Below are 10235 nucleotides of genomic sequence, written 5' to 3'. Positions count from 1 at the left end.
AAAAAGCCATTTACCAAACATGGCCTTTTTTTAATTATTGGATTAACAATAAGGTAGTTATTGAACATTTCTAGAAATATCAATCAATGTGCATACCGTACCTGTGCTAATGCCTGGATTATATTATACGCGAAGGAAAACAACACAAAGTGAAATGTTGGTAATTATATGAATTCCTTGAAAAAAAATAAAAAATAAAAAAGTAAATTATTGGGATGGGTAGTAAACATGATGTATACATTTTTTTTGTTTCACAAAGTTTCATATGTAGCTGACAACACCGTGTGGCTAGATTATTTATTTTGGGGTTACTCGGTTAGTTAAGGGTTACTCAGTAAGGGGTCACTCAATTGAAGGTTACTCAATCGGTCAGAGGTTACTCTGTTAGGGATTACTCAATCAAGGGTTATTCGGTCAATTAGGGATTATATGATCGTCATATGTAGCTGGCAACACCGTGTGGCTAGATTATTTATTTTGGGGTTACTCGGTTAGTTAAGGGTTACTCAGTAAGGGGTTACTCAATTGAAGGTTACTCAGTCGGTCAGAGGTTACTCTGTTAGGGATTACTCAATCAAGGGTTATTCGGTCAATTAGGGATTACATGATCGGTCAATCAGAGGTTACATGATCGGTCAATCAGAGGTTAATCAGTCAAGGGATATTCAGTTAGTCAGGGGTTACTCCGTCTAGAGTTACTTAGTCAAGGAATACTCGGTCTGGCAGGGGTTACTTGGTTAGTGTTTTGTGTGTGTCAGTTGGTCGGTGTGGCCAGCCACACAGAAAAACGTGCTATTTTGATTTGATATAAAGGTGTGATTAAAAGAAAAACAGTTATTAAATTTTTAATGAAAAATAGTGGATCTTATGGTGGTTGTATTTTTTTATTTTAAATGAAGTACATATAATTTTAAGATTAATTTTCAAGTGTTAAAAATGTGCAAAAAATGTGCAAAATTAAAATAGATTCCTTGTAATTTTGGGGATTGGGGTTTTTAAAAACCAAATTATTGGTTGTTATATTAAAATAAGTAATTTTTTGTTTTTTATTTTTTTTATGTAAAATGCATAATATGTGTGTTATTAGTAAAAATAGTAATAGTGGAAGTTACTTGGAGATTTATTTTTGTTTTTATTTTTTTTTTAAAATGTGGAAGTTATTTGGAGGATAATGCAACAAAAAAAAATAAGAGTGCATGAGAATTGAGGATTGGGAGTTTGGAGAAACCTCATTAACTTACTCTTAAATTATATAATAGATTGATTTTTGTAACAGATTTTTCAAGAAATACCACTGAGGTTTAACAAAATTTACCAGATACCACCAACTTTTTTCAAATTCATCATATATCATTCAATTTTTACATATTATTACACAATGCTTATTTTTTTAACGGACGTTAGGTTGTTGTTTGTGTAATTTTACAAATTCACCATATACCACTCTAAGAAAAATTTTCACCATATACACATTAATAAAACTTATTTCACCATATACCCAAAAAATAATAATGATTACTTTTCCACCTAGACAGCCTACACCACCACCAACAAAACTTGTCGAAGGCTTGAAGAAAATCCTATGGTGTCTTCAGCAAGGCTATGCAGGCATCTGTTGTAGGACTTGGAGGCAAATCCTGACATTATAGTGGATTCATTGCAGAGAATGTGCATATATAGAAAGATATTATCTTAATGTGAAGCCGAGGTTATTCTACAAAGTGAAGACATTATCTAGGGTGCAAATTTATGGGGGTTTTGCTGATTCGTATGGACTGTTACCCTAATATGATTAAAGTTACAAATCATGGATCCTATGCACTTGTTACCTAGACTGACGGTGAAAATGAAGGATCAAAATTCAAGGCTTGTTTTATTTCATTTGCAGCTTAGATGAAGGGTTTTTTAGGTGGATGTAGACCCATCATAGGCATAAATGGTGCACATCTTAGTGACTATTATAAAGGCCAGGCATAATGCTCACTGCAGTTGCAATTGATGACAATAATGAAATTTTTGTCATAGCATACAATCTTGTTGATATAGAAAGTATAAATAGCTGAACATATTTATTTAGTAACCTCTGGATTGTGTTTCAGCAGTATAGATGTCAAAAACATGACTGGACATTCATTAGTGATAGAATGAGGGTAAGTAACTATATATGCATGTTCTGTTTTTGTACCAACCTACACTAACTACTTTTGTTTCTTTTATGAAGGGTGTTGAATCAACTCTGTTTAACGTTTTTCCAAGACTAATAACATTTGGAGATTCATAACATGAGGATGAGGATTTAAAATGTGTGGACAAGTTTGCAAATGAACTTAGTGGTGTGGTTTTGCTTTAACTCCCTATAGGTAGCTGCTTTTATTATACATAAATTAGCCGTTAGAAAAGGCAATGGCTAGTGTTTTTTTTTTAAAAAAAACAAAAAGTACCTGTTATTATTTTTGGGTATATAGTGAAATAAGTTTTATTAGTGTATATATGGTGAAATAAATTTCCTCAAAGTGGTATATGGCGGATTTGTAAAGTACCATAAACAGCAGCCTAACATCCGTTAAGAAAATAAGCATTGTGTGATAATGTGTAAAAACCGAATGGTATATGGTAAATTTGAAAAAAGTTGGTGGTATTTGATGAATTTTTTTAAAACTCAATGTTATTTCATGAAAAATCCGTTTTATTAAAAAAAATATCAATTGTTTATCTGTGCAACTATTATTAAACAAAATTTATTAAATGTATTTTGTGGTTAATAGAAAAAACCTTTAAAATTTCTATATGTTTTTGGGTTATACATTTTAAATACATACAAATTTTATCTAAGAATTATGAATGAATAAATTAAAGAGATGAGATTGGTTTTGTAATCATATTGTTGTTTAAACATGTACATATAAGTTGACAATTAAAATTTTAAAATTTGTAAACTCGAAAAACTCTTTTGAATATGACTTTATTGTCATAAATTATGTCATTGGAACGATATCTAAAGTTTAATTAATGAATGGGTTTAAATAATACTACTAACGAATTACAAATTTTATTGAAATATATACATATAAGGTTACAATTAAAATTTTGAAATTTATGAACACGAATAAAACTTTTTAATACTACCTCTGTTACATGTTAAGTGCTACAAAGAGCATTGCTCACTTCCTAAGAAAAAAATGAAGAGGTTACTAAGCAAAAGTAAGGGCGTCTAGTGATTATGAAATAATTAAGAAGCTCTACCCAACCATTATTACCACCCACTGCACCACCACCACCACCTACAACAACCACAAGTAACAACCACCAACCACCAAAACCACCATACCAACCACCATATAGACCACTGAAATCACCTTACCAACTTACAAAACCACCGTAACAAACTACAAAACCACCACCAAGATCAAAAAACCCATCTCTTACCTACCAGAATCCCCACCACAAACACCTAACATTTCAAATTTTAATTAATTACTTGGTGCATGGTGGAATCGGTGGTTGTGGCAGCCGATTGTACGTGGTTGGAAGCTGAGGGTGTGAGTGGTGGCTGCATGCCGATTGTTGATGTTTCTAGGTGAATGAGAGCACAGAGCTGCAACAAAGATGTTTCTTGTTGGCTTACAAGTGTTGGCAGGTGTATAGAGATGCAGAAGTCAATGTGGTGCATGTTAAGGGATAAGAGTGGTGGAGGATAATGGGCAGTCGTATAGAAGCAATTTATTGATTGTATTAATTTATTTTTTTGGATTATAATGTAAAGTTACATCAATTTATTAATGAAAATAGCTATGTATATGTATGTTTAGTGTTTGTGCATCAATTTAAGTGAAAAAGAAAAAGAAAAAAAAAACATTTTTTAGGCATAAAGGGCAGCGGTTTAGGCATTGAACCGATGCCCATTCTTAACAAATGGGAAGCAGATTGAACTTCCCATTTAAAGAGGGTAATGGACGACCCCCTCTATGAATGCCGCGGTTCAAAATCGCTGTTGTAGACACCTAAAAATGTCTCCCCGCATTAAGTCAGATGACGAAACAACCTTGACTACTTAATTTGTTCCGGTTTTCGTGATGGATCAAAGAATAGCTTGAAAAGACCTTTTGTTCTATCCCACTGTTATTTTCTAATCCATTTTAGCCATTTCAATAATTTAAACCGTTTTTTTAGCCCAAAGTCCATAAATCCTTATCCTATAATTTCCTTTTTTTCATAATTGCAGCCTAAAACCACATAAATCTGAATTTTTTGCCTTATAAAATTTATCCAATTCCTAAACTATTGGATAGACCTTGAAATAAGCTTTCCAATGATATATCATCATCCCAATTCCGATTTGAAACGAAAAACATATGATCAAAATGCTAAACTCTATTAAAAAACTAACACCATCCCACACTCCCACTATTTCGATCATATATCAAGTTCTACAAAATTTATTAATCTAATTTCCATTGGGTTAGAAAGTAGACTTCGAGAGCTTTCCAACGATATATTATTTATGCTATTCCGAGTTCTGGATCAAAAGTTATGATAAAAACAAACCATAAAACTACTGACCCGCTCGATGCGTTTTCAGAATTCTATATTTTCTTAAAATTCTATCTTCACTCGATTTTAAGCCTATAAATTCCTCCCCATTTTCTGATTATCAGGAGGTGAATTCCACATCCCGACAACTATATTTCATTTTGACATTTTTCAAAAGGCTTAGACGTAAAGTTTCGACGTACAATTTCTATTGTTCTCATCTATATTTTAAATTCTATTAAAATAAGGAAAAATTGTCAAGAATAACATGACCATTCAACCATCTTCCAAAAATAAAACAACCTTTGATTTATTCCAAAATAACATGACCTTTGATGCACTTCTTCCAAAAATAGAACAAAAAAAAAGTGACCGGTTTGTGCAGGTAAACTGCTGACATGGCAAGTGACCGTTAGGTCATTTGACCCTATTAAAAATAACTTCCCCATTTTTTTTGGCTTTCAGACCCTTTCTTCTTCATCTTTCTTCGTTCTCCCCTGTTTCTTTTGCTTTTTTTTCTTGATTTTTTCAGCAATTTGTGGGACAATGTCTTCAAGAAGAAAAAATTCAGCCACATCAGGTTCTTCTTCTAACATAAAAACGTATGGGCAAGGGAGGATTCTTTGTAATTTTGGGAAGGAAGTTGTGATTAGGACAGTGAGGAATGGGCTTAATTTGCGGATAAAGTTCTATGGGTGTCGATTGTGGCAAGTAAGTGTTATAATAATATGTTATGTTGGCGTTTTCATGTAATAATTGAGTTATAATGCATGTAATTTTCGTGCAGGACACAAATTGTGACATGTGTTAAGTGGGTGAATGAACACAGTGATATGGAGGACCATCAATTGAAGAATTTGGAAAAGGATACTATTATTCTGGAAATGGAGTTTGAACAAAAAATCAGAGATGAAGAAACGAAGAAGTTGCAGTTGAAGATAGATAGTTTGGAGGAAGAAATCCAAGAGGTTTTGGGTATTTTTACCCTACCACGTGGTCCTATTAGAGCGTGACACGTGTCACCCTCGGAAGGCCTCCAAATGGACCAACCAGAAGGGTATAACACGTGGCAGGCAGATATCCTTCCTGGAAATGGCGGCCTTTAAAGGCTATTTCCCGAGGCCGCCGTAAAATGGCGCAGCCCAAGTTCCTAAGTCATCAAACCCTAGGACAAGGGCACAACTTTCTAGGACCCTATAAATAGGGAGATTCCCCCAATTATTAGGGTACCTTACAATCATTACATCACTTATTATTCTCGAAAACAGAGAAAATACCTGATCTCGGAATCCGAGAAGATATTTACTTTCCGCATGTTTTTTCTCCAAACACTTACTAACTTGACCGTCGGAGGCAAAACTCCAACCATCCGGAGCTTCCATGTTTTTGAAGGTACACGCAGCCCCAGACTAGTCTTAGTGTTGTAACTCTCCCGCAGAACACAAAAAACCCCAAAACATTTGGTGCCGTTTGTGGGGAGAGTACCTCTAAGATGGTTGAAGAGTCTGTACCGTCTCCTAATGAGAATCAGCCTCAAGTTGAGGCAGGGGTCTATTTAGACCATGATACTGATAACGACGTTAAATTCAAAACTCATGTGGCCCCTGATGGGTCACTTTTCTCTAGACGCATCCGCCCCAGGGATAACTTGGAACGGAACAACAATGAAGCCGGTCCAAGTGAATCTACAGGACAACCGGCTAGGGAAACCCAGTCGGTAAGAGGGACTACTCCGTCACTAGGGATGAACTCATGAAGTTCATGTCTAGTTTTAAGGGGGAGATCAAGAATCACATCAACAAAAGGACGGCTGGTTCTAGCAAGGGTCAGTCGGCGAAGAAGACTCCTCAGGCTAAGAGGAGAAAGCCAGTGAGGGACACGTTGCCTACTCTACACCCAAAGGAGAATTGAAGGCTGAGACTGCGATTGACTGGTCCAAAGTCCTTTTGCCTCAGACGGGCACAAGTAAGGTCATTCGGCACGTCCAGCCAGATGGCAGCAAAAAATCGTTCTCTGATGCCCGACACATCATCGAGCAGAAGAGGAACCAACAGTTGTCGAAGTCGGCCTCTATGTCGAGCTTCCTAAACAGCTTCAAGAATACCTCAGCAAGGTATTCCCAATCAGCTCATGAGAGCCCGTTAGGCGGTCAGTCCGTCCATATTGGCCCTCATATGATTGGATCAACCCCGTATGTACCTCAGATGCCTTACGGGCAATATGCCCCACCTTACATGTAGCCGGCCTTCTTCGGAGGTCGGGCGGTATACAACATCCAGCCCCTGGACTAGCAGCTTTGTCTGCTGAAACTTGGTGAACAACCCTCTGCATTCACCAAGGAGATAACTGAGGCGGCACAACTGGCCAAGGTTAAGAATGTCTTGCTTGGTGCCTATAATGGTACCACCAACCCTGAGGACCACCTCATGGCTTACACCAACGTCATGTACTTGCAGGGGTTGGATGACGCCTGCTGGTGCAGGTGTTTCACGGCTACATTGAAGGGCATTGCCCAACAATGGTTTGCTTGCCGGCCGGATGTATTGATAGCTTCAAGAGGCTATCCTTCTTGTTTGCTTCCAACTTCTCAATGAACATCCTTGCCAAGAAAACAAGTCTTGACTTGAGCACCATCCGACAGGGAGAGAGAGAAGGGCTTCGCTCCTACGTCAGGTGGTTCAATTTGGTAAGAATCCAGATTCAAAGACTTTCTAACGAGGTGGCTTACACAAACTTGTTCAAGGGTCTAAAGGACGGGTCAACTTTTAAGTTTGACCTCGTCCGAAAGAGAGTCTTCACTCTCCAAGAGGCGCTGATGGAGGCGGAAGCCTATACACAGGCGACCGACCTCTGCTCGCCCAGTAAACAGTCGCACTCTAAGAAGTTTTACAAACAAAAGGAGAGTTGGCCTGCTTAGCCGGCTCCCAAAGCTGAAGAGAGCAAAAAGAGAAAAGAGATCTGGGCAGTTGACGACTCTGACGAGTCGTCCCAGCAGAAAAAAGAAAGAATTTAAACCGTATGTCCCTAAGTACGAGTTTAATAAGGACTGCTACTCCATCTTTATGGAGATAAAAGACCAGCTGACTATTGAAAAGCCGGCTGCAATGAAAGGTTCCGCCAAAAATCGGAACAAAAACAAGTACTGCCATTTCCATGAGGACATTGGCCATGACACCAATAACTGTTATAGCCTCAAGCGGGTGTTGAATAGTCTAGATGATCAGGGGGTGTTGAAGTCCTACATCCTCAAGTCCAAGGTTACCCCGAAGACAAACCCTAGGCAGTCGTCCAAAAAGACTGCCCAGCCTACTAGTAGTTCGGACATTGACAAAGAGTCGATCTACACCATAGCAGGCGGCTTTGTTGGAGGGGGCCCTACCATCCGGCAATGATTGTTAATTTACCCGACCCCTCGGTCGGTAAAGAGACAAAGATACTTGGCACGCAGGCCAGAAAAGCATGATAAATGGCCATTTGACCGCAGAAAGAACAGAAAAAGCTTAAGTATCAAGGGAGAGGTTTTCAGTGTTGGCTGCCACATTATCCTTGTTGCCCCCGGGCGGCTGCTCATCCGTTTCCTTTGCCTCCTCATCCTCCTGATCGTCCCCAGAAGTAGATACCCAGTAGAGTCGGACGACTCAGCCTCGACCTCCGCCTCTTCTTCGGCTTGCTTCAGAAGTTGGGCATTGAACTCATCATTGGCCGCATTGAATTTGTCCTTCCAACTTTTATAGTCAGAACCTGGATGAAGGGACTCCCAAGACATGCGCATGATGGCGTCATGATGAGGTCCTTGTTCTTTTTCTCCAGCTCGGAGATCCGCCTCTTTGTTGCATCCAAGTCGGTCTTGACCTGTAGATTAGTAGCCGTCAGGGAATACATCATATCAAGTGTTAAAAGCTCGTTTTGAGCAATCTAAAATTTGGCTGTATCTAGAGAAGAGGCGGCCTGAGCTTTCGCAGCCTTTACCTCTTTAGATTTCTCATTAAACGGCTTCTTGAGGCCGTTTCCTCGTAGCATAGCCTGCATACGACAAAAGTGGAAAATTGTTAGAAACAAAAGACCACATACATTACATAAAGCTAATAAAATTTTTACAAGTGTTGTACTTCAGCAAGGAGAACCAAGATGACATATATATTGAAGGTGCCGACACCTCTGACGGATGCCTTTTCCTCAGGGGCAATCGCCCTCAGCATCATCTGCGCCAGTTGTTGGATATTTGGCCTCTAGGGGACATCTACACATTCAACATTTTGTAAATAAATGTTATAAATCCGGCCGAAGGACCGAGTGTCTTCTGAGTTGCTAGACGACTGTTGATTGAACTTCACCCTACAAGGATAGTATAAAGGGTTGAAAGCAGTTATACCTTCTATTTTGGGTAAAAATACCCATACCAAGTGGCCTAATTAGAAGGTGACACGTGTCACCTTAAGAGAGGTCCAAAGTGGACCAATCACCATTCGACACGTGTCCCTCCCAGATTGTTGGGAAAAAGACTACCTTTACGGCCTAAATCCCGAGAAAGCCGCAATGCGGTGCAGCCCATCAGTCCTAGGTTATCTGTAACCTAGGCAGGGGCACAATTCTCGATGACCCTATAAATAGGGAGATTTCCCCCTTTTTAGGGGCACGTTTCATTTTTTACATCTTACCTACATCTCTTACATCAGACAATTCACCTGATCTAGGAATCCGAGAAGATCTCACTTTTACCTTTCCGCACTTTTTGCTCTCTTTGATTGGTACTAACTTGATCATCGGAGGTGGAGCTCCTGACAACCGGAGTCTCTGTGTTTTGCAGTTACAGACCGCGTGGGACCAAACTTGGTGACGTAACTCTCCCAAGGGACCAGAAAACACCCAAAACATTTGGCGCCGTCTGTGAGGAGAGTACCTCTAAGATGGTTAAAGAGTCCGTACGGCCACCTGAACCTAGTCGGCCAAGAGTCGATGGAGAAGTCTATTCAGACCAAAATATAGACAACGACAGTGAAGTCGAAACCCATGTGGCCCCTGATGGGTCACTTATCTCTAAGCGCATCCATTCTAGGGATAAACTGGAACGGGGCAAAAATGAAGCTGGTCCCAGTAAATCTACTGTACCATCGGCTAGGAAACCCAGTCATCCAGGGGGACTGCTCTCGTTACTAGGGATGAACCCATGAAGTTCATGACTAGTTTCAAGGGGGAGATCAAGGACCTCATCAACAAGTGGACGGCTGGCTCTAGCAAAGGTTAATCGGCCAAGAAGACTCCTCAAGTTGAGAGGAGAAAGTTAGTCAGGGACAGGCAGCCAACTCCACATCCAAAGGAGAAGGCCACTCCTATAATTAATTGGTCTAAAATCCTTCTGCCTCAAATGGGCATAAGGAAGGTTGTCTGAAAAGTTAAGTCGGATGGCTGCAAGAAGAATTTCTCCGATGCTCGACACATCATCGAGCATAATAGGAGCCAAAAGCAGTCTGAGTCAGCCTCTACATCGAGCTTCCCAGACAGCTTCAAAAACACCTCAGCAAGGAATTCTCAAACCTTGCATGAGAGCCATACACGTGGTAAGTCCGTCCACACGGGCCCTCAAATGATTGGATCTTCCCCATATGTGCCTCAGATTCCATGTGGGCAATATACCCCACCTTTTCATGCAGCCGACCCTCTTTGGAGGTCAGGCAATATACAACGTCCAACCCTTGGACTGACAG

This window comes from Chenopodium album, chromosome 15 (assembly GCF_948465745.1).
Source record: "Chenopodium album chromosome 15, dcCheAlbu1.1, whole genome shotgun sequence".
NCBI lineage: Eukaryota > Viridiplantae > Streptophyta > Magnoliopsida > Caryophyllales > Amaranthaceae > Chenopodium > Chenopodium album.
This window is presented reverse-complemented; position numbering follows the sequence as displayed.